The 26,681-nt window shown below is 41.7% G+C and overlaps 1 protein-coding gene across 1 annotated transcript in view; it reads left to right on the top strand.

The window, feature by feature from the left end:
- Nucleotides 1–26,681, top strand: part of PEMT (phosphatidylethanolamine N-methyltransferase) — a 440,725-nt gene that overhangs the window by 175,714 nt on the left and 238,330 nt on the right. The gene's annotated exons all lie outside the window — the stretch shown is intronic.

Genomic DNA, 26,681 nt, shown 5'->3' on the forward strand with positions numbered 1-26,681 from the left:
AGGGCAGGGGAAGGCTTATAAAGCCTTGCCCCGCCCTGCAATTAGCTCAGAGCACTCTGATTGGTGGGTTTGAAATCCACCAATCAGAGTGCTCTGCGTCATTTTACACAGCGTGGGAAAGTTCTTTGGAATTTTCCCACGCTGTGTAATTTGACTCATAACTCTCTGATTGGTGGATTAAGTAACCAATCAGAGAGTTATGAGTCAAATTACACAGCGTGGGAAAATTCTAAAGAACTTACAATTTAGGGCCCCCACCCGCCGCTCAGGGGTGGGGGCCAGGGGGGAGGACATTTGGTCCCCGCCCCCCTTATTAGTATTTAGGGCCCCCACCCGCCGCTGAGGGGTGGGGGCCAGGGGGGAGGACACTAGGTCCCCCCCTTATTCTTGTTTAGGGCCCCCACCCACCGCTCAGGAGTGGGGGCCAGGGGGGAGGACACTAGGTCCCCCCCTTATTCTAGTTTAGGGCCCCCACCCGCCGCTCAGGGGTGGGGGCCAGGGGGGAGGACATTAGGTCCCCCCCCCTTATTAGTATTTAGGCCCCCACCTGCCGCTCAGGGGTGGGGGCCAGGGGGGGCACTATTTTTTTTTTAAACAGTGAGCAGTCACAGGCTGCTCACTGTTTACTAGACATGCCCCTACTCGCGGTATAGTGAGTAGGGTCAAAATTTACTAATACTAAGTAATTTTTACTTAGTATTAGTAAATTTGGCTGAAAGACCAATTTAGGTCTTTCAGCCTTTTGGTAGATAACTCCCTGATACCGTGGGAATTAGGGAGTTATCTACCAAGCGGCTGCAAGAGAAGTCCCGAGGTGCTGAAGTTCCGAAATGCCGAAGTTCCGAAGTGTCGAAGTTCCGAAGTTGTCGAAGTTCCGAAGTTGCCGAAGTTCCGAAGTTGCCGAAGTTCCGAAGTGCTGAAGTTCCGAAGTGTCGAAGTTCCGAAGTTGCCGAATTTCCGAAGTGTCGAATTGTGAAAATCCCGAATTTCGGAATGCCGAACCGAACCAAATTTATTTCCCATGCACATGCCTAATGTCAGATAATGAGAATTTGTAAGGCACAAGGCAAACGTGCAATCATTGTCAAACAGAAAATAAAGCAAATGAACTAAAACCAGTAACTGTAAAGTGAATACGGAAGAAAGTATTTTCATAAGGAATATGTATACCGGTACTTAATTAAATCAGTCTGTTTTTTTGCCCAGATCTCAGTACAAAGGCAATAGTGGCCTGGATTTAATAAGCTTTCCATATGATTCTAGATGTGTTGGAAAGTCTTTCCAAATGGTTTATCTACAGAAGTCACCATTAGAGTCTATGTGAATATTTTTAGTTTATGTGAATAATTTGGAACGTTTTTGGACAGAGACATCCCATCCTCTACTATTAGAAGCCTAAGTCGATGCAATCTGAGGCTTACTGTTTCAAGACCCACAGAGCAGTAGATGGGGTAGGCGCAGAGCTAAACGGCTCTGGATTGAAGACTTTGGGGTTAAACCGTTCGTGAATGGATTAACTGCTACAGGAAAGCCGGCACCAGAGACCTCCTAGCACCATAACAACTTAATTCTGATAAAGTTGCTACAGTACCCGGAGGTTTCCATTAAGCTGAAGGACGTCTCTTACTATCAAGCTTCGACCAATAAATAAGCAAGAGGGGAATACAATTTACCAGACAGATGTTTGGGGGCACAAAACCCCAAAACTATATTGTATATTTTATGCATAGGGCCCCCAACTGTTTTTAGACCCCCTGAGCTGCATGATCTACCAAAACTTGGTAAAATCTTTCTATATTTGTCTTCAAAAGAAAGAGTCCCTGAGATCACTCTTAATTGTATTATTTCTTATGTTGTCTATAAGAAATATTCTATCACGAATGTGTGCTTATATCCTGGGTGTCGTTCAGCTGACATTTGGCCAAATACAGCTGCCAGGCATACATGTACGTGGGGTCAGATGATGCATTTACAGTTTAAATTGCAAATACAATATTTCAGAGATTATTTGCTGAGGGCTGGATAGATCAACATTAGTATTTGGCATAATTTACTTGTTCAACTTTAACAGCTGATTTTAAACAAGTCTGATTCTACGACGTTAACCTGCTTATTTGTTGAGTGAGTTTAATTATAAGTAATGCAGACTGCTGGGTTTAATTAAAACACTGCAGCCCTGTAGAATGCATAATTTATACTAATATATATCTCAAAATTGATTTTCTCACCCCTACTGGGTTGTATGTTTATTCCTCATTCTCGGGTCCTCTACCAGAGACCTGGGAGTGTGAGGGTTTTGCACAGTATCTTTAGCTAGCACTGCACTCTTCTGGACACTGTAATATACCCCAACACGCAAGAATAGTCCAACTAGAGGCAAGAAAACAAGATACGTCTTACCGGGCCTTAGAATGGCCGGAATTGACGAGGACAGGAAAAGACAGAGTCAAGAACGAACCGAGGTCAAGGGAACAGAGAGACAGCGTAAACTAGAACTAGCCAAGGACTGGTACACAGGAGAGGAAACCGGCGAACAAGACAAAGCAGTGATAAAGAGAAAACAGAGTCAGGAACAAAGCCAAGGTGAAGCACGAAAAAACTACAACTGAACGATACAAGCACTAAAGGGAACTGAAACAGAAACCACGATAGGGCAGGGAGCTAAGGGAAAGGTGAGTATAAATACCTAATATCCACGCCCTCAAAACGTGAGAGTATGGGGAATGTGGAATGACATGGGCCAATGGGAGACATTTTTTGCTCCCACTGTCCCTTTAAATGCGCGGCGCGTTCCCAGTACCAGGCGCGTCATGTGGCCGCTTCTCGCGGTCAGTGCACGCCTCCCCTTCAGTTGCAGGACGGCGTGCAGCGGAGAAGGAGGACCTCGCCCCTGGAGAGGGTAAGTACCGCTACACAGTGATCTCGAACATTCCACCTGGAATCTGTTGAAGCCACTCTCCCATCTTGGGAGTCACAGCCCCGAGTGCTCCTATCACAACTGGGACTACTACAGCCTTAACTTTCCACATCCTTTGTAGCTCTTTCTAGCTCTTCTTTCAGTCCTTGGAATTTCTCCACCTTTTCATGTACCTTCTTCCTGATGTTGTAGTCTGCCACATCCACCATGACCGCAGTCTTCTGTTCCTTGTCTACTATCACGATGTCTGGTTGGTTGGCCAGCGCTTGTCTGTCTGGATCTTGATATATACATACATATACACACACAATATAATAATTACCAGAAACCAATCAGAACTTTTTTAATAGCACTATCTGTTGGTGGGGTGGGAGATTATTTTTTTTTTCCTTGTCACTCATAGAATGAAGAAGTTGTACATCCCCTGGTCATCGATTGTGCTAAGGAGTTTGGGACACCTTAGCCCATTTAAAAATGTAATATAACACTACACAGCATAGGCCGGGGTAGAGGAAGGGATATGGGCCCATTGCCTGTCTCCTACCTAAATCATTACCCTTCTGAAGAAAGAGGGGTGCAAAACAGGTGTATTTGAGAACATCTCTTTTATTTTTTTATTATGTGCCCATTAAAACACAACTATCTCTACAGACATTTTACAAGGTGAACCCAGTGTAATAATGCGAAGAAGATTTACTTTAAAGGGGCAACACAGTCACTATATTTAGGAGCTGCGTTAAGCATACCATCCCAATTTTTTGTCAGTTTTATTCAGCCTGCAGTGAATTCCACTTTAAAGATTTGCCAAATTACCAGAAAAATAATGTTGTCCTGTTTACCTCCAGCTTACATTACAAAATGCACTTTGCACACACAGGCTGATTTCTTGCTAAGCTACTATTAGAGAATGGTTTTCCTCGGGCTGGGTTTTGCCCAGGTGGTAACAATTGAATCCTGGTCTTCTCGGATAGGATTACAATAGCTCATTGTTAATACACTATATACTCTAAAGCATTTTGTTTTGACGTCACTGGATGATGTTATTGACAGCTTTGTTTGTTAAATGATTCAAATAAAGCAGTTACACTCATTATGCACTGTGTTTAATGGAGTTAATGGTAGGCTCATTAAATATCTGCAATTAATGTAATTAAAAAATATGCATATCTAGTTATTATGGGCTTCCAACAGCATCACTTAAACATGGAACCTTAAATGTACTTTGGCGTCCGTAGTTAAAACTAGCAGAAATATAAAGTCTTAGTTAGATGGCGTGACTAACTATTTTCAGTCAAATATGAAATGTCTGAGGTCAGAAGCCACAGGGAGGACAATAGTTGATATCTGATGGGATTTGTGTTCTGTTTGCTGTTGTGTACCGGTATTTGAGTTTATTCACCAAACACTGAGTTATTGTGAATTAAAAATCAAATTGTAAAATTAAGGCTGAAATAGCTGATTCGGATAACTTCACAGCTTGACTAGTTTGGTCTGCGTTTTGCAATACAGTTTTCTTTTCACTACAGTTTGTTGCGTAATAAATAAGCCTTTTTTAAACGGGAACTTCCATCTGGTATTTACAATCACCTATAACTTGTTAACCTTTTTTTTTTTTTCCATTACATTTTTTTTTCTTGCAAAATGATATTAAAGATTTAGTAAATGACATCATAACCCAGTGCAGACAACGCGACGTATGGATAAACATTGCAAATGTAGAGGAGATATAGAAACGCACAGTATGAAGGCGCAAAAGGCATTTAAATAAGCGCAGACTGCGACCGTTGCCGCGCATGCACCATTGGTCCCAAATCTCTGTGAGAAACATTGGACTGGGTAATGATGGATCGGCGTCTGCAATTTAATTAATTAAAACGGGGGGCTGTGGGGCTGAATCTAAAATAGCAAAGCAAACGATAAGCCACCTGCGTAAAGCAGTAGTGAGCAAGGAAAGTGTTCTGAAAAGTTGCATTAACTTGTTTCTATGCATTAAAAAATTACTACACATGGAGGCTGTAACAGGGCTCTAATAATCCTAGGCGGTAGGTTGCCATGGCAACTAGGAATTTTGGGCGGTTTCAGCTCGCTGACTTGCCCTGTTTGGGGTGGCTGTCGATAATGGACCGGGATCACCCCCGCCGGTCCTGGGGGGGGGGGGGGGGGGTAACGGGGCACCCGCATAGGGGGATGACTTCGCTTGCAGCGCTAGTTTAGTATTTTGGTCGCCGTCTCCGTCCGGCCTGTAGTAGGCCGCTCTTGCCTCGGCGGGGCTTGCAGTCTGTCAGTGAGCCGCCGACCACCGTGCCACATCTCAGGTGGGTCAGGCAGCCTGGACCTCGCTTGGTGCTGCCCCTGTCTCGGGCAATAGGGCTATAGGGCTGTGAAAAGGCCTTTTTTAACGAGAGTGTGGAGGAGCTCGTCCAAAACACGTCTATCCTCCATTGCGGTCAGGCCCCGCCCCTCCCAAAGTTCCATTTTTAATCATATTTTATGATTTACATTTATAGTAAAATATATAATATGATGAAAATAATGGTATCTTAAGAAAGATCATTTAATGGCAAGAAAAACGGTATATAATATGTGTGGGTGCAGTAAATGAGTAAGAGGAAAATTACAGCTAAACACAAACACCGCAGAAATGTAAAAACAGCCCTGGTCCTTAACGGTAAGAAAATTGAAAAATGGTCTGGTCACTAAGGGGTTAAACTGTAATGGTTCTAGTGCCTATACTGTCCCTTTAAGAATTGTATTTTTGTCCATAAAAAATAAAGCTTTGTTAGTTTACAAAATGCTAATTTGCAGAGCCCTGCTATAATACATGTAATATTTTAAACTTTTTAAAGCCGATGCAGTTACTATTAAAGGGGTCATTTTTGTTATTTTCACATCATGTCAGATGAATGGTTTTTTTTTTTAGAAAGAATGTTAAAATCTGTGCATTTAAGCTTCTAAACCTAATAATGCCTATGGCCCTCTTTGCCAATTTTCCAAGTTTTCTTCACCAGTTGTTGTCTTTTAACGTCATATGTTATCACAAACATGCATTCTCCCTAATTTTGTTCGCTCGAATATCGGCTGCTTCCATTAATTAGAAAAAAACCTTAATTCAGCTATAAGTGAAGTAACTGTGTTGTACAAGTTCCATGATTTACCATAACCGTGCATTGGAAAAGGGGCTGACTGATAAACATGTATATAATTACCACCATGTAACTCCATTTACATTACCCATTATCTCCCAGCATCTCAAATGTTACAATACGGACACTTTAATTTCAGGGTTGTGAGTGGGGGTGTGGCCAGGGGCGGGGCTGCTCTGAGAAATTTTAGGTGACTTACTAATAACAATTTATACAGCTAAAATGTAATTAGGAACTAGGACAATGTGTCTTATTTACACAGACTGGTTTCTAAATACATTTATTGCAGTTTAGACACATTACTGGGAGTATTATTGCTGTGGAGCTCTGTTATACACTCAGACACATTACTGGGAGTATTATTGCTGTGGAGCTCTGTTAAACACTCAGACACATTACTGGGAGTATTATTGCTGTGGGGCTCTGTTACACACTCAGACACATTACTGGGAGTATTATTATTGTGGAGCTCTGTTATACACTCAGACACATTACTAGGAGTATTATTGCTGTGGAGCTCTGTTATACACTCAGACACATTACTGGGAGTATTATTGCTGTGGAGCTCTGTTATACACTCAGACACATAACTGGGAGTATTATTGCTGTGGGGCTCTGTTATACACTCAGACACATTACTGGGAGTATTATTGCTGTGGAGCTCTGTGATACACTCAGACACATTACTGGGAGTATTATTGCTGTGGAGCTCTGTTATACACTCAGACACATTACTGGGAGTATTATTGCTGTGGAGCTCTGTTATACACTCAGACACATTACTGGGAGTATTATTGCTGTGGAGCTCTGTTATACACCGAGACACATTACTGGGAGTAGTATTGCTGTGGAGCTCTGTTATACACTCAGATACATTACTGGGAGTATTATTCCTGTGGAGCTCTGTTATACACTCAGACACATTACTGGGAGTATTATTCCTGTGGAGCTCTGTTATACACTCAAACACATTACTGGGAGTATTATTGCTGTGGAGCTCTGTTATACACTCAGACACATTACTGGGAGTATTATTGCTGTGGGGCTCTGTTATACACTCAGACACATTACTGGGAGTATTATTGCTGTGCAGCTCTGTTATACACTCAGACACATTACTGGGAGTATTATTGCTGTGGAGCTCTGTTATACACTCAGACACATTACTGGGAGTATTATTGCTGTGGAGCTCTGTTATACATTCAGACACATTACTCAGAGTATTATTCCTGTGGAGCTCTGTTATACACTCAGACACATTACTGGGAGTATTATTGCTGTGGAGCTCTGTTATACACTCAGACACATTACTGGGAGTATTATTGCTGTGGAGCTCTGTTATACATTCAGACACATTACTCAGAGTATTATTCCCGAGGAGCTCTGTTATACACTCAGACACATTACTGGGAGTATTATTGCTGTGGAGCTCTGTTATACACTCAGACACATTACTGGGAGTATTATCGCTGTGGAGCTCTGTTATACACACAGACACATTACTGGGAGTATTATTGCTGTGGAGCTCTGTTATACACTCAGACACATTACTGGGAGTATTATTGCTGTGGAGCTGTTATACACTCAGACACATTACTGGGAGTATTATTGCTGTGACACACCAACAATTTGGAGCTCATAAAAAAGGGACATTAGGATAGAAAAGAGGGACAGAGGGGTGTGGGCCCACAAGAGGGACTGTCCCTCTTAATTAGGGACAGTTGGGAGGTATGCATCATCTAACTTATTTTATTTCTCTTTCTGTTGGGTATAGCGAGAAGCAAATGAGCTGTAAAATCTTCCTTTATGAATTTGATACAACGGGGATATCATCTAGAAATATCTGCTGTGCTCACTTATCAGAACATGCGCGCAAGGGACTTGGCTACCAAACAGTTATGTCAGCACAATAGGCGTGCACACTGAGCTGATAGGTCCTTGCCCAGCAAACTGCTATAGGCTAGTAGTGCCTCCATATAATGTGTTATGAGGGTTTTCTCTGATGTCCCAAGAAGTATGTCACCAGCAAAATCACCCAGAAAGGTGAAACGGAATTCCCATATAAGGACTAACCCAAAAGATATGGGACACTTGGAAGGTATACCTAGGTACTCATGCGAAAGAAAAACAACAACATGAAGTCTTGAACCTACAGGTGTGTATAATATCCCACCAAAATTTAGCATATTTTATTTATATGCATTAAAAAGTATGCATTTTTGGACATTTTTACTCTTATAATCAGACAAAGAGGAGCATTAAATTTAAACTAGGTGTTTAGGCCTCCTAGGAAGCGCCTCTAGTGGCTGACTGAATACTATAGTGTCCCTTTAAGTTTTATAATCAGTTGTTTAATTTGCCTGTTGAATTTATCTTGTAATTCCTGTTCTCAGACATGATAAGCATGCATTCTATCCAAGGAGTACTGAATGTACGTTTTTACGTTCCCTGTAATTATCATTCACTACAAGAGGATATTGTTGCTTGTGGCTGAGCCCTGTTTGATCGCCTCCCCTTCTCTCTGATTTTCTTGTGTAACACTAAGTACAGGAAGTTTATTTGTACAGAAGGTATAATTCCACCCATGCAATCTTCATCTATTTGTTTTAGACAATTTCCATCCAAATTATAACCTTTTTACATTTTCTGGCTATGTAGATTTGACGTGTAATGAATTTCACAAACTGGAAAGTGAAATGGCCAGAACTGCATTCATAAACTGAGATTATTTTTTTTTCTCTCTCTTAAAGGGACAATACAAGCACCATAAAGCCATATGTTTGTTCTGTGGTTAATAGGGCAACAATGTCTACGTGTGTGTCTCTGTACTCTGAATCTTTTAAATAAAGTAATCCACAAAAACGCACTGCTGCTGTAAGCTCACTCGCTTAGTTAAATATATAAATATAGGAGAGGGATGGCTCCCACTTACCATACAAATACTTGTATATTCAGAGAGCAGGGTATTATGGGATTTGTATGTCAGCGGTTGGGAATGCCTGGGAATGTACAGCAAATGTTGGATCCTCAACTGCGAAAAAAAAATAAATGATGTATTGATTGATTTTGTAAATATTCTCATAATGCATTATTATATAACACTGTATAACGAATAGAGCAGCAGCGGTCTGGGGTATCTGCAATAATGTCGTTTTCCTGGGTTGGTTCGTTATTAAGCTGCAAGTATTTTTCCATTAACAACGTGATTAATGCCAGCTATTGACCCATTTTTTAAAGAAGGAAGTAACACACACCTATTGCTTGCAGAACATTCCAAACATTAAATGTACTTCGAGAAACAATGCAATATATAGGCAGCTTCAATTCCTTGAAGCGAACACAAACTTCATATAATTCCATAAAACATTAACTCCAAACACCATAATCACTACCAGAGGTGCGCCACCTGTGAAATGAGTGCGAAGCACCCACAAAAGTAAGGGGCAACCGCATTTGGAGTTTCAGCAGGACCGGATACCTGCACTGTGCCAGATGTAAAAATGAGGCCATTCTTTGCTGTTTTGGCATACCCCTTCCCCCCACATTGACCTCCCGTGAATCAGGACATCGGTGGGGGGGATCAAAGGGACAAGAACCGTGTCACTGATGCCAGGAACGGGAATTGTCACGGTTGCCATCCGAAGAACTGGCAGGTCAGCCTGGCATGAATGCATATAAGACAGCCTGACAATCACGCAGGCCAGCCCACCATAGACCATGCCGGGTGCGCTATTTAAACTCTGTCTGCATGGTCCTAGTACCCTTAGCATAGCGCAAGCGCATATAATGATGCACTCGCTCTACACTTTTTGGCGACAGTGCTCTGGTGTTCTCAAAATCGGGACACCAAGGAACAAAGCCAGGGGAGGACGCTGAAACTGGGACTGTACAGACGAAATTGGCGAAGGGTCGTGTGTTCTTAGCCAAGGGGATCAAGTGATCACAAAAGGTGGGATAATGGTGAAAAAACATGAAAAGAATGGCAGACAGTAAATACAATATGCAAACAGGTAAAAGAGACCCAAAAAGGCTGCAAGATGCACAAAGGATGTGTAAAAGAGGTGAAGGGGTTAATAGACAGACAGGTGAAGATGAATTTTGGGGGGCGGCAAAATGTTTCTTCTGTGTAGACAAAAATCCTTGCACTGGCCCTGTGCCTCAGCTTTCCTGAGCAATATAGAGGGATGAGGTCAGTTTACGATACGAAATCTCGATCCTGTTTCCTTTTTTCAAAAATCCTACTTACTTTTCTATGAAGTAAAAAAAACAAAACTCAACAAATACTTACAAAACACTGTTATGCTAATTTTAATAAGAATGTACTAGATAATAACACAGTACTTTGCACTTGAATAACATCCATAGAACTAAAATATTAAATGGGGATTATTTTTAGATTGATGACCAGCTGCAAGGATGCAAATATTATATTTAATATTTAATTGGCCCCATAGCTGCACTGATGAAGCTCTGTTGACAATCTTGGGTCACATATTGTACTGATCACCAATACCAATGTTTTGCGCAGGCATCTCAGAACAATTTTCTTGAACATAATGTACTGGAAAAAATGACAATAAACAACCTCTTCTAATTACTCTAATTCTGGATTTAATTTTTCGTCTGTGAATTTACGCAGCAGCCTTTATTTTATATCTGTCTCTTTGTGCGCTATAAAAGAAAATGCTCTACGATTGTTATTATGTCTCTGCAATGGTATCCTTCTTCACCTCGTTAAGCCAGACCCAGAGTCTTTTTATTTAATTTGTAACTATATATAGTTCATTGATTTCGTCTTGCGGGCATTAAATCCACTCAATCTAGTCTATCTTCTATCTTTCACGTCACTCTTTTTTGTTTTGAATTTTTCGCTGTTACAGTTATATAGGTCACATTTTCATGTTTATAGGTGCATACCAAATAAAATTAAGAATTGTGATAGATTATTGAAACGTTTGGCTGTTATTAGATCTATTTGCTGATAGACAAAAATAAATAGGTATTGAAAGGATTCAACACAAGAGCTTTCAATAAAGTGGCAGTCCAAGTACCATAACCACTGGAGCTTTGTGTAGTGGTTATGGCGCAAAGAGGCTATAGGCATCTCCCATAGGTTTCTGCCGGCGCTGGCCCAGCCCCTTTGGTGACATCAAAATTGCTTAAAGGGAAAGCAAAGCATTGGATTGGCTAAAATCGGCATGGGGGGAGGGGGCAAACGCCATTTTGGCCAATCAGCACCTCCTCATAGAGATGTATTGAATCAATGCATCTCTATGAGGAAAATTCAGCGTCTCCATGCAGAGCGTGGGGACGCTGAACGGCAGGGCTGTTTACTGAGCAGCCCTGAGCCAGGAAGCCCCTCCAGTGGCCATCTGAGCAGTGGCCACTCGGAGGTGTAAAATGCCTGAAGGGAGCTATTATACTCACCAGAACAACTACATTAAGCTATATACTGTACAATAAGCTGTATACTGTACAATAAGCTGTATTATACATTAAGCTGTATACTGTACAATAAGCTGTATTATACATTAAGCTATATACTGTACAATAACCTGTATTATACATTAAGCTGTATACTGTACAATAAGCTGTATTATACATTAAGCTGTATACTGTACAATAAGCTGTATTATACATTAAGCTGTATACTGTACAATAAGCTGTATTATACATTAAGTTATAGTTGTTCTGGTGACTATAGTGTCCCTTTAAAGTTTTCTGTTTAATACACTTTCTGGGGACAAAAGATGGACACAAGGGCACAAATTCGCAACGGCAGACAGAAGCCTGACATAGGGACTGTCCTCCCGAAATCGATACAATTGGAAGGTCTTGTTAACATAATATACAGCATGTGTATACCTCGGTCATGTGAACACTGAACAAATATATATTAAACAGCTACAAACTTTGGAACAACTGAAAATTTAGATGCAAATGAAGCAGCCAAACACTCGATGTTAAATGACAGAATAAATAGAAAAGATTTGATTTATTTATCTGAAATTTCAGTATATAAGGAAACAGCCTAATTGTGTTGGGCGAAAACTACTGTTTCTCTTCTGCTCAAAATCTGAGTCCCTCTTTTGTGGGTATTCAGAGATAGTCAGATCTGGGTCAGGGTGACAAAGAGAGACAGAGGATTAGACTGGGCACACCTGTGTCTGCTAATTGAAACTCCAACTGAGAAATATGAATTGGAGACAAGCATTTTAATAGTTTGCATTGTGCTATCCACAAATATCACAGGCAGAGCAGTTTTACTTTCGGTCTTTATTTTTCTGCGTTAGATCTCATCCTGAATAAAGAAAGTAGGTTAATGGGATAAATTGGTCACGGTTTAATGTTATACTAATTAATTGAAAATTAACACCTAAATCCAGCCAGAGCAGGGGGGAAAACAAAAAAAAAAAGATATTTAGTCGCAAATATAAGTACAGGTTATTTGCTAAACTCCAAATTGTAATGAGTTAAAAGTCGAAAAACACCATTTCATCAAATATAGCTGTTTTGGAGAAATTCTTCATTTTAGCTATTGTCTCCAACTGGCTATTTTTTTCCTAAACTTTGCCATTCAGATTTTAATTCCCTACATTTGGAGTATACGGAATAACTCCATGAGTTATCGCAGTGAATTGACAACTGTGTTGGAAACTGTAGGTTAAACAGCCAGGTTTAGAAACGCTCCAGGTTGGCCAAGCTGGGGTGGAGATATTGCAAATTCAAGCTTTTTCTTATTTTCGAAATATCTCCTTCAGATCGGGGCAAATTCAGCAAAATATATCATTCGGTAGATCTGAAGGTAATTCAGAAGATAAATTATGACGTTTGCTCACTATAAATATAATCCCATAAAATTTACCAAATGGACGCTGAATTGATCTGGTTGAATTCACATTACGCCATGGAGGGCAATGTGAGGGTTAATGGAAGAGTGGGTGGCATTTATTTGTTTAATATTTTTTAGTGGCCTGCTGGCTAGTGGCTACTGGTTATAGGTGAATGGAAATCTCAGAAAATGTCTCCAAGTGAGCCGGTTTGGACACAATTGGCAAATATTTAGAATTTTATATTTTATAAGTATAATTTCTCTCTTTTTTTTTTTTTTAAAGCAGGTATTGATATGCTCCAAATTGGACAAGCACACATCTCCGGATTTTTTTTTTATATATATATTGTCATTCAAGAAAATAAATGGGTGATCGCAGATTTAAAAAAAAAAATATTATAGGGTTATTTACTAAAGTGAGAATTCAAAGTGAATTTCAAACTTGAGGCCAGAGTAGCCAAACTTGAAACACCGCGTATTCAGCAATGTTGGCCTTAATTTTAAAATTCCCTTTGAATTCTAACTTTGGTGAATAACTCTGTTAGTGAGAGACTTTGTAATGGTGGTTATTTAATCAATATAGTGAAAATCTAAGTCTATATAATATTACAACATATTAAATAAGTAAATTCCATTTGGAATACAATAGAAATCAGAAAAAATATTTTTGGATGAAGTAAGCGTAAAATTATCTTTAATTATATATAAAAACTCTGCTTCTGGTAATTCATTGTATAAACTATGAACAAAACCCCAGGTCCTCCTGGCACAAACCATTACATTTAAAGCTTAGATTCTCCCGTTACACAAAGAGACGTGACTGCTACCGAAATTAAGCAGGATAGTCATGCAGATAAAATATTATTAAGGCAGCAGTTATCCAACAATGCAAAACAAGGAAGACTGACAGAATAATTATGGTTAGAGAGTTGCAACTCAAGTGACCTGTTTAGTCTGTATATTGTGGTACTCTACCACAACCACTACATTATCAGTGGTTATGGTGCATGCGTCTTTGTGTAGCGTCACCCACGTTTTTCTCAAATCCATTTAAAGAGGTTTAAAAAGACGGATGTCTCTCGTCATCCAAAGTCCGAACTGTCTGCTGCCACACACATTATGCATATCTCTGTATTAACGGAGTAAGCGACAGCAGAGGGGCTACGCATTAGGTGCTGCAAGAGTCACTCACAATGTTCCTTTAAAAACACTCACAAACTGCAGGCCTGTTAACGTCTCACACCCCATAACCCAGCTATAGAAACATAGAATGTGACGGCAGTTAAGAACCATTCGGCCCATCTAGTCTGCCCAATTTTCTAAACACTTTCATTAGTCCCTGGCCTTATCTTATAGTTAGGATAGCCTTATGCCTATCCCACGCATGCTTAAACTCCTTCACTGTGTTAACCTCTACCACTTCAGCTGGAAGGCTATTCCATGCATCCACTACCCTCTCAGTAAAGTAATACTTCCTGATATTATTTTTAAACCTTTGCCCCTCTAATTTAAGACTATGTCCTCTTGTTGCGGTAGTTCAGTTACATATTCTGTTTTTTTTTTATAAATGTAGAAAAGGTTAATGTACATTAAGAAGGCCGTTTTTCCCCTTAAGTGTTTTATTGATATTAGTGCATGTTTTTGTGTTACTCTTTGTTGTATTCAAGCTGTGTGTTCCTCTTGCTGTTGCCACGGTGACCACCTCTTTGCTCCCTCTCATTAGCGGCCACATGGACGGTGTACTGGCAGGGAAATTAAGATGCTTTGTCGCTGGAATGAACCAGTTCTAACGGGTGGACAGAGGGAGATCATTTGTTGAGGATAATTGCAATTTATAATAAATCTGTTCCTGTGACAGGGTCCAGATTTTTGTGGTTATTTTCTGCTAACGAGAGGGAAAGGAAAAAAGTAAACTTTAAACTGAAAAATAACTAAATGATTCAAGCAAGCTCTGTTTGTCTGTTCATTTTGGGTGTGATTAAGGCACATTGATGATAAAACACACTGCGTGCGTGGGGGTTCTAGAATGCTGATGATGCTGATAGTAATGGGAGTTGAACTCCCTAAATCCAAGCTCTACTGCTAATGTCTTACTAAAATGGTGGCTCCGAAACTGCCATTTTGTCCATGGTGTGTATAGTGCACGATTTCAAAAGCTGAACTTGAAAACAACATTAAAAAAGCAAAGTAAACTATTTTCACCTATGCTGACTATTTTATTTTGTAAGCCTCTACAGCAGGGGTGGCCAAAAGGTAGATCCCCAGATGTCTTAAAAGTTCAGCTGCCCACTCTTCGATATATACAATTAAAACAATACTACACCACACTCACACATAGAGAACGCTTACATAGGGAACTGACATGGTTCGAGAGACTGTGTGAACGGGGAACCACACTGGACCATGCGGTCTCTGCGCTATACCAACAATTAATAATAAATAACCAAACAAACAATAACACCTTCCGGAGGCAGTGGGAAGAATCCCTAGGTAAGACATCATTCACTACACCACAATGGGACAAGGCCCTGATATGGCAACTTAAAAGCTCCATGAGCCCCTACTATCAGGAGGTGAACTATAAGCTGTTAGCCCTATGGTACAGAACCGTGACAGTAATACACCGGATCTTCCCGGCGGTGCCTCCAACGTGCTGGAGATGCTGGGAGGAGAGAGGCACGCCACTACATATATGGTGGGAATGCCGCAACATACTCCCATACTGGGAAATGGTGAAAACAGAAGCGAATCTGGTGTTGGGGGATATCCCAGACTGGTCCGCAGAACTCGCCCTACTCCATATCTCCCAGCACACGATTTCGAGCTATAAATAAAATCAATCCTCCGACACCTCTTGAATGCGGCTAAAGCGTCCATAACAGCCCACTGGAAAACAACCAGCGTCCCAACGAAAAAAGAATGGGTCCGGCGGGTGGAGGACATCCAGAGCGCGGAGGAACTCCATGCCTCCCTAACGGGCAGAGAAACTAAACACGTGGAAACATGGCAGCCGTGGTTTGTATATTTCACCCGATACTCTCAGGACGAGGGCAACCACAGAACCGGAGGAGACATGCGTACGGACCCGGGCCCCTCTTAGCGCGGACCTCTCATTAACAACTCCTGCCTACCTCTCCACACTTATCCCTCCCCCCCCATTCCAACCATAAAACCAGAAGCATAGAGGGCACACTACCACAGAAAACAGATAACACACTCTCAGCACTCACCCACCACAACACTCGCAAGATTAAAATGACATCCACATACTCAACAGAATCATCGGAACACCACAAGCCACGCAGCACACACAGCCGTAAACCTTGAACCCTCGGAAGAAGATGAGGCAATAGTCATACATGGGGACACAACACCCCTGATCATACTTAACACTAACCACATACCTATACATCCCACATAAAATGAAGATGACAACCCTACCCCTATCAGAGCACACGGACGGGCACACCCAACAAGACAGAATGGGATTGTACACTAATGGGGCTGACATAGCTCCAACTCTACTTACGGTAGGCTACAGGTCTAAAACATGAGTAAACACGCAAGAATAGCCCAGTGGAAAGGTGGCAGACAATATGATAACAAATAGAGGGGAATGAGGCTACCGGAAAAGGTAAAAGTTGACCCCGCGGGCTAAAAACCTCGGGAAGATAGACCAGCTCCGGGACCCCAGCTACACCCAAGAACCGCATGATAACGCATGTCAAATGAACGAAATGCTCATGTTATTGATATGACGGAGACCTGCGTGTCCCACCTGACGCACCTTCATGCTATTTGTATCTACAGTCAAAATCTTCAATAAAAACAGATTTACAAAAAAAAAAGTACAGCTGCCATGATGCCTTGTTATTCCAAAGGCATGCAAAGCATCATGAGAGTTGTGGTTCTCATCTGAGGTTCTACCTATTGGGCGCCCCTGCTGTAGAGACTTACAGAATAAAATAGTGGTCATGGTGTTTGTATAAACCCCTGAATATGGTGCTATATTCACCAAACAGCAAGTTGTGGTGAGCTGACAGCTGCCTTCATGTTAAAACAGATGAGTTTGACATTTTATTTTTCATTTTGGCCGATTTGACCTTTAATTCGCAATTATCTTGACATATTCTAAAGGTTGTTTAAGTTCAGTTTCCCTCTCTGATAAAGCAGGACACGACTTGGAGATAAATCATTTTTAATGGCTTTCCATAATCAAAATATATCAAAATATTTTGGGATTTTGACGGCCAAAATGTATGATATGTTTTATAACCAAGGTCAGCTTGCACAATGCAACTATTTTTTTTTATTTTTTATTTTTGGCATCTTTTGTATCGACAGCGTAAAAAATGGGCTTCAAGGTTGAAGTTTATGGACTTTGGTCATTTTTTCAACCTAGATGGCTGTGTAACTTTGTGACGCTGGAGTTTTTGAGATACACATTTGGCTGCAGCCAATACTGTAACCAAAGATTATATACATAATAAAATACGGGTGCCGGCCAATTACGCTCAGTAGCTTGTAAAGAATTTTAAATAAGAGACATCTTTGAGATCCATGCAGATTGTAATATAAAAGACAATTATGTGACGAAGATATAATACCGTCAACAGCAAAAAAATTAAGATTGGTTTGAATGAATCTTTTTGTTTTATTGTGAATACAGTCAGCAAATATCACATTCTATTCCTATTATGAAATGAATGAAAATAATATTACGTAAGGAGTGTTATCATAAAATACTCGAATAGTAACATACAATAGACTGTTGCAGGTGCACATGGTTATCCTTGGGCTATAAAATATTTTGTTTTGTCTTAATGCCTAACGTTACGTCACCACTAGAATTTGCTGTAGTGGTTATGATGTCAGCAGACCCCTGATACTGTCCTGTATTTTTCCATAAACCTCAGAGCAATGTGCGGTGTGTACATCACAGAGCTCCAAGCCATAAAAGTCCCAGCGGTGTGTATATCACAGAGCTCCAAACCATAAAACTCCCAGCAATGTGCAGTGTGTATATCACAGAGCTCCAAGCCATAAAAGTCCCAGCGGTGTGTATATCACAGAGCTCCAAACCATAAAACTCCCAGCAATGTGCAGTGTGTATATCACAGAGCTCCAAACCATAAAACTCCCAGCAATGTGCGGTGTGTATATCACAGAGCTCCAAACCATAAAACTCCCAGCAATGTGCGGTGTGTATATCACAGAGCTCCAAACCATAAAACTCCCAGCAATGTGCGGTATGTATATCACAGAGCTCCAAACCATAAAACTCCCAGCAATGTGCGGTGTGTATATCACAGAGCTCCAAACCATAAAACTCCCAGCAATGTGCGGTGTGTATATCACAGAGCTCCAAACCATAAAACGCCAAGCAATGTGCGGTGTGTATAATCAGAGAGCTCCAAACCATAAAACTCCCAGAAATGTGCAGTGTGTATATCACAGAGCTCCAAACCATAAAACTCCCAGCAATGTGCGGTGTGTATATCACAGAGCTCCAAACCATAAAACTCCCAGCAATGTGCGGTGTGTATATCACAGAGCTCCAAACCATAAAACTCCCAGCAATGTGCAGTGTGTATATCACAGAGCTCCAAACCATAAAACTCCCAGCAATGTGTGGTGTGTATATCAGAGCTCCAAACCATAAAACTCCCAGCAATGTGCGGTGTGTACATAACAGAGCTCCAAACCATAAAACTCCCAGCAATTTGCGGTGTGTATGAGCCTGTCACTAGCTCATAGTACTATGCAGTATGTATATCACAAAGCTCCAGAACAATAAAACTTACAGTACTATGCAGTATGTATCACAGAGCTCCACAGCAATAAAACTCAATTATGTGATGTAGACTTGTGCATTCAGTTTCAAACAAATCGCAATTTGTCCGATGTTTTGTGTGGAATGTATATCACAGAGCTTCACAACAATGAAACTCACAGTCATGTACAGTGTGCACATAAGAGAGCTCCACAGCAATGAAGCAGTGTGTATGAATGTTTCACAGAGCTCCACAGCAATAAAACGCACAGTAATGTGTTGTGTGTATGAATGTTTCACAGAGCTCCACAGAAATAAAACACACAGTAATGTGTTGTGTGTATGAATGTTTCACAGAGCTCCACAGCAATAAAACTGCAATATCTGGAACCCTCTGCTGCTGTACAGCACATTCCGATACCAGGGTAGATTTGGTCATTTCTCCCATATCTCGCTGTAAGCCAAGGTCGTTTTCCTGAGCTAATTACATGTTAGGAAATGTGATGTGTGAAGTTTACACAAACCGGGAACACTAAACCGGCTGCTTATCTCGTTCAGTGGGAGTAGAACGGGAACCATATCAATACAAAAGAAATACAAAATCACAAAATGTGTCTTTCTTATCTTTAACCCATTGGCTGCCAAGAGTGCCATGCAAGACGCGGAATGCATTGCTGGAAAGGTATTGCGTTAAGATTGCAACAATGAAACGCTGAGCGCCACAAATATGAAATTCAATGGAAGACTTCGCACTGCTGCGGCATTACACTGCTGATCTGCCAATGGCGTCATTTAAATCACAACGCTTTTCACTTCAGTTGCTGTGTGTAGCAAGTACACTCATCACTCTCAGCCAAAAAGCCAAGACGGGAATTATGGTAGCTGCAGTCTAGCACATCTGGAGTTAGGATTTGTTTAGGGGGCGTATCAACGTCCAGGGCACCAAAGAATTAAAATACCAAAGTCACCAGTTTGAAAAGCGTCTCTCTCATATAATATACATTATGCTTTAACAGCAAAAGATTTCAAGGACAACGGTCAGCTCAAAACATTTATAATAATCCTTTCATTGAGATTTAAAAGGAAAAAGTTTTTTTTTTTTTTAAATGAAGTCCATGTAAAAAATAAAATGAGAAAAAGTCATCCCTATCTTTAGTATATAACAGAATGCAATAACCGTATACCTGGGGCAAACAGTGTTTGAATTTGAAAAGCTCTATAGTCTTCCCGGCTTCCCGGCTTACCTGAATCCAGCGCCGATGTCCCCCGCCGGTGCGCGCATTAGACCTCCCTATAGGAAAGCATTATTCAACTACGACATAGGAAACAGAGAACTTTTAGCTATTCTTTTAGCTTTCAAAGAATGTCAATATCTATTGGAGGGTGCTAAGTAGTCCTGCATTGCTAAAGCCAAGCGTTTATCCTCTAGACAGGCTATTTTTATCCCATTACCAATATACAATCACTTAAAAACCTTGGTACCATAATATCAAAGCTGACGCCATATCTAGGCAACATGAACCAATAGAAGTCACTCCTACTGTTCACGAAACCATTGTCCCTTCAACTAATATTATAGCTGCTATTCGTCTGGTGGTTTCCTCCTTGCTACTCGATCAAATCAAACAATATGTGACACAAGCACCTCCTGAATAAAACACATTATTATATGTAAAAGAAAGAGACAGGCCACATATTATGTCTTTATTTCAAAACTCTAAAACGTCAGGTCACCCAGGTGTAAAAAAGACATACGAAAACATTTAAAGACTGGTTTGGTGGCCTTCGTCTAAGCATATGATCAAAGATTATGTTCAAGCATGTGAAATTTGTACCAAGTCCAAGTCCCCTTCTCACAAACCAGCTGGCTTCCTTTTGCCCCTCTCTATACCCAAGACACCATGGACACACCTCTCCATTTCACAGTGGACCTTCCTCCTTCTGAGGGTCATACAGTCATTTTAATGGTTTTCCAAGATTGCCCACTCTGCTCCACTGGCCAATATCTTTGCCCAGGAAGTATTTAGACTACAAGACATACTGGTTGACAATGTCTCTGACAGAGGTCCCCAATTCATCTCCAGGTTTTGGAGGGGTTTCTGTAAAGAAAAATGGGCATTTCACTTTCTTTTTCTTCTTTCTATCACCCACAGTCAAACGGTGCTGCTGAAAGAGCGAACCAGTCTCTGGAATTGTACTTAGGCTGCTTTGCTAATGAACACAAAGACAATTGGTCTAGTCTTCTCCTGTGGGCTGAATTTGCCAGAAACGCAGTTTGTCATGCCTCCACTGGCTTAAGCCCATACCAGGTGGCTCATGGTATCCAGCCAGCGTCGTTCCATGTATGTTCTCTGAAAATGGAATTCCTGAAAAGGGAATTGGATGCCCACCTTGCCACTTTACGGGAGATGTGGGATCGCGTCCATTCTGCTCTGTCTCGTGCAGCCATGTTTCAGAAGAGGTTCGCTGATCGCCTTAGGGCTGCGGCACCTAGCTATATTCCAGGTGATAGGGTTTGGCTCTCCACAAAACACTTGCGCCTACGAGTTCCTTCCAGGAAGCTGGTCCCGAAATATATGGGTCCATATAAAGTCCTCCGCAGGGTTAACCCAATGTCCTACTCCTTGGACTTGCGTATTCCCAACACATTCCATACATCCCTTCTAAAGCCAATGATATGCAATAGGTTCACCAGACCTATTGTTAGTCCTGGTCCTGTCCGTGCTGCCTCCAACAATGAATATGAGGTACTCTCTCTCCTTGACTCTTGCCTCTCTTGTGGTTCCCTGCAGTACTTGGTTCACTGGTCCAGAGGAGCGTTTCTGGGTATCTGCCTCTGATCTGCACGCGAGCGGCAGCTTCTGGTCTAAGGTACAAATACCTTCCACGTGTGATAATTCCAACCGGAAACTAGCCAATCAGAATTATCTTTACCCTATTTAAACTTATCTCGTCCTTGCCTTGTCGTCCTGTTGTGGTCTTTTGATAGCCCAATAGCGCGTTTACTCTCTCTGATTGTTTGGTTACCGAATTTTGGCTTGTCTCACCGTTTATCCTGCTTTCTCTAATCCTTGACCTCGGCTTGTCTAATCGTTGTTCTGTTTCTCTTTCTCCTCTGACTTTGGCTTGTACTCTGACTTCTCTCTGACAGCCTGGCCACTCTAAGCACCGGTACTGCAATTCCTTTGTCTGTGATCTGTCAGTGTGTTTCGTTCCGGAGATCGTGACACTATTATAGTCTTCAAGAAGAATCACATTATTCATATTATTCACTCTAGCTGACAAAATATTTCCATATACACACAATTCTTTATTATCACGTTGGCGTTTCCTTACTCCTTAAAAACAGGCACTTGATTCTACCATTTGGATGGTACCCGAGCATAGCACAGAGGGCTCGCTCGGTAACTCCAAATTGGGGTAAAACAAGTTATTTTAAAATTTATACATTAACAAAAAAAGACCCAAAAACAAACAACATTGGATACTCCCACTGTGATGGAAGATGTTACAAATATACAAAGTCATAGCCCACTGACAGTCAGCACGATGAGGTGTGAATGAATAATTTGAAGTGTTAGTTGGCGTTAGTACGGTACATAATGTCCGCATTTGCTAACAATTCCCTTGTGTTCCATTGTAATCAAGGTCTTTGCCCTCATCCTGAGGCCTAAACGTTCTGTATTCAATGCTAAAAAAAACAGCTGAGGGAGACCAGGAAAAATAATAATTAATTAATCTGTTTTGCAATAGCAAAACTAATCTCTGTGAGATTCTAAAAGCACAAACATTGCCAAACCTCTCCATGTGGTCCGCAATGCTCTTAAACTAAGATGGCTGCCCCGTCGCCTTACTCACATCATTTCCTGCTGTAAACAGGGAAAATTGTGTACAGCCAAAATTTAGCTTAAGAGCATAATTTTTAGATGCCATTAAGGTCATGTTGTTATAAAAGCAAATGGGATTTAGGAAAAATCTGAACATGAGAGATTGAATTAAAAGACACATCTTTTTTAAATTTACTAGAAAGGGGGTCATTAAAAAATTAATACAAATTTGGAACCTAAAACGGGACTGTATCCTCCCAGGAATTTGTTGTGCCCTGGATTTAACGCATTAAAGGAAGAAAAAACATTTCTCCAACCTCCATGACCACTTCAGCTCTATGAGAAGCATTTGATTGGACCATGGAGAGGGAAACAGTGACATCAGAAGGGGTGTGGAAACCAGATCTTTGTTTTGTTTGTTTTGTTTGTTTTCGCATTTCCTTTGTTGTCGATTCATCCACATTGTTTTCACCTATTGGAAGACTATTTTCAGGATCAATAACTTTAAAATATGTGACTCACCATGGGCTGTGCGTTTTCATGTGCTTATTTTGAAAGGTTTAGTTTGTTCTTGGAGTGGGTGGTGGCTTGATTCGCTGGCCTTGAATGGGTGCTATATTACCTGGATGACATTTTATTTGTGGATTCCGCGGATTTACAGAATTATCACATGTTGTTGAAATTCTCTGGCATTGAGGGCGTAGGACAAGTTCTGTCTACTGTCATTTCTTTTCTCAGTATTGAGAGGGATACCGGGGCAATGGTCTTTCTCTAGACTTAGGACAAGGTGGGGACATCGAGTAGCATGGTGCTGCACAGAAGGTGCAGCTGAAACAGTTGCTCTCTCTCTTTGGCCGTTTGTATTTTGCTTGCATGGTGATGCTGATAAACCCTCTAATCCCTCACCAATAAGGGATGAGGGATTCCTCTGGTCCTGTTTTAGTAATACATGCAGGTGTAAATTACATTGGTCTTCATCGGATGATCGATCACTTAATGAGGCACGATCTGGCTAGGTGTTCTGCATTGTTTCCAGAGTTGATCTTAATTTGGTCAGAAATAGTTCCAAGACCGGTATGGCAGATGTTGAGTCCTTGGAGAGATGTAAGCATAAGGTTATTATGTTGATTTCAAGGTTTGTTAACCCTTCAAACATGCAACCGTAACACCGATTCTGAAAAAGACCAACCTTGACCCTAATTCCCTGTCCAACTACCACCCTATCTCGTTACTGCCGTTTGTCTCCAAGATCCTTGAACGACTTGTGTATGTGAGATTGACAGACTTCCTCAAATCCAACTCTCCAATTCAGTCTGGATTCCGCGCTCGTCACTTTGTTGAAACAGCTGTGACCAAAGTATCAAACGATCTACTCGCTGTGGTCACTACTCTATCCTAGTCCTCCTCGACCTTTCTGCTGCTTTTGACACTGTTGATCATCAACAGCTTCTTCTCATCCTCCGTAATCTCGGTCTATGAGATACTCTCTCTCCTGGTGCTCTTCCTACTTCTGCCAGCACTCTTTCAGTGTTTCTTTCTTTGGCTCTGTCTCTTCTCCACAACCCCTCTCTGTTGGTGCTCCACAAGGGTCTGTCCTTGGTCCCCTATTGTTCTCAATCTACACTGCCTCCCTTGGTAAACTCATCAGCTTGTTCGGCTTCCAGTATCATTTCTATGCGGATGACATGCAAATTTATCTGTCCTAGCCTGATTTCTCACCACCCCTCTTGACTCGTGTCTCTGACTGCCTCTCTGCTATTTCCAACTGAATGGCTGCTCATTTCCTTAAACTGAACCTGTCCAAAACAGAACTTCTGGTCTTCCCTCCCTCAAGTGTTGCTACTCCCTTGTCTGTCAATGTTGCTACCATCCGCTCTACCTCTAAGGCTCGCTGCCTAGGTGTTCTCTTTGACTCTGACCTCTCCTTTACCCCTCATGTCCAATCAATCGCCAAATCCTGACGCTCCCATCTCAAAAACAAATGAATGCGGCGGCAAGGCTCATCTTCCTGTCCGCTCACACCTCCCACGCCTCCCCCCTTTGTCAGTCCCTACATTGACTTTCCGTAAAATATAGGGCTCAATTTAAGATCCTGATACTTGCCTACACAATGCTGTTCCGACCTACTTATCCTCACTCATACACAAATATGTCCCATCTAGGCCCCTACGCTGTGCCGGAGACCTACGTCTAACCTCTGTTCGCACTCCTACCTCTGATGCTCACCTTAAAGACTTCTCCAGGGTTGCACCATTCCTATGGAACGTCCTTCCCCTCTCTGTTAGACTTTCACCCAGTCTCCACTCTTTGAAGTGAAAACGTACTTCTTCAGGAAAGCATATCAATTAAACTGTGAACAGCTTTCCCTCCCCGCACCCTGATTCCTCTCCTGAAACTGTCATCAAAACAAAACACTAAGCCCTCAATGAACACTATCCTAGCAACCTACTTTTCTACCCTACCCTTAAATTTTGTGTCACTATACCCCACTCCCTCTAGCATAAAAGCTCATTGAGCATGGCCCTCAATCCCTCTGTTCCTGTGTGTCCAACTCGTCTGGTTACAAATACGTGTCTGTTAGTCCACCCATTGTACAGCGCTATGGAACTTGTTGGCGCTTTATAAATAATAATAATAATAATATGGTAGGATAATAACATGGATTTCATAAGGAAGAGTGGGGTTTATTTGAACCAAATTGGATGGGACATTTTTAATTTGGGATTGCAGATGGACATTAAATTAGCACTGTCTTGGGGGGGGGGGGGGGGGGGAGGGGCAGGGGTGAGAATGGCAGCATTAAATACGTACCAGCCTCACTGTGGCGGAAAAGAGTAAACACAGTGGCCTGCCGCCTGATCGATAGTAGGGAGTCACAATCTGCAAATGGAAGATGGCAAGGGGCAGATTGCTCAGGCTTTTGGCAAGTAGGGAGTTATTTGTCTGTTGGTAATTCACCCCAACAGCTGACAGGTTAGTAAATGGCTGATTTGTTAATTTGTTAATAAATCTTTGGCCGCTGCCCTATCCCCAATGGAAAATGTGTTAGTGTCGTTTGTGGGGAGCGGATGGTGGGCGCATATATACTTGGAGGATGTGGTCAGCAGTCAAGCAGGAAGAGAAGAACCAAAGCAATGTTTGTTTTTTCTCCTCCTCCAATGCGGTATGTGCCCTGGCTGTTCCAGGACTAAACTGGACACATCAAAACAATGGCAGCTCTATGACATCAGATGTCGGACATGGCGTGGAAAGCAGAGAGGGAAGCTTTGCCCATTGCTGGATTACAGAGAAATTTAAAGCTTATTTTATAGAACCCAAAGATTGGGGCTGTCCGAGAGGGGCCTGTCATTGCATTGGGGTAAATGCAGGGCCGGATTAACATAGGGGCTGATGGAGCTGCAGCTCCATGCCCATGCCTATGGAATAGCCCCATTGATTTTTACAGCAACAAAAAAAGCTCTTGCTTAAGTCTGGAAACTCAAGAGGGATGTAGGGGAACAAAACTGGTGTGGACTGGCTGACAATGAAATTAGTTAAGGTAAAGCAGACTTTGCGCACTATGCAAATGCTCTTTCTACTTCAGTCTCTCTAACACTGTGGCATGTTCCCTTTCTACTATGCTCACTACATACACGTTTTCTCTGTCCCAGACTGTATAAGAGGAGCTTCTGCCTGCTAGTAAGGTTAGGAGAAGAGTGGACCTGCGAGTGCTAGGAGACCGTCCTTAGAAAGCGTAGAGCTAGCTCATCATTAGACGCATTTATGTCAAGCTCAGGGTGCTGTCTGCACAGTATGCCCTTGGTTGGTCATCCTGCATGATTGGCAGGCAGCCTGACGTGCATTCACGCCAGACTGACCATCTAATTCTTTGCCCACTTTTTGGGCATGTTTGTCCCTTTTGGCGGTTCTGGTTACGAGATTTACATCAGTGGCCCACCCTGCCCACCAAAATCCTGCTTCACCGGACACTGCTGTTAGGGGGTATGGATTTACTTCAAAGATGAAAGCGAGAGATTAGCATAGAGTATGTGTTTTCGTATAGCTGTATCCTGTGAGTTTCCCTCCAGCACCATCTCCACCAAATACATGACGCTTGGGAGGTGTGACTGTTTTAGTGTTTTCTGTCCATAAGATTCTGTAAAAAAGCCCATCATAATTGTCAGCACCAGGCTCATTGGGCTCTTAATCC

This window comes from Pelobates fuscus, chromosome 8 (assembly GCF_036172605.1).
Source record: "Pelobates fuscus isolate aPelFus1 chromosome 8, aPelFus1.pri, whole genome shotgun sequence".
Lineage (NCBI taxonomy): Eukaryota > Metazoa > Chordata > Amphibia > Anura > Pelobatidae > Pelobates > Pelobates fuscus.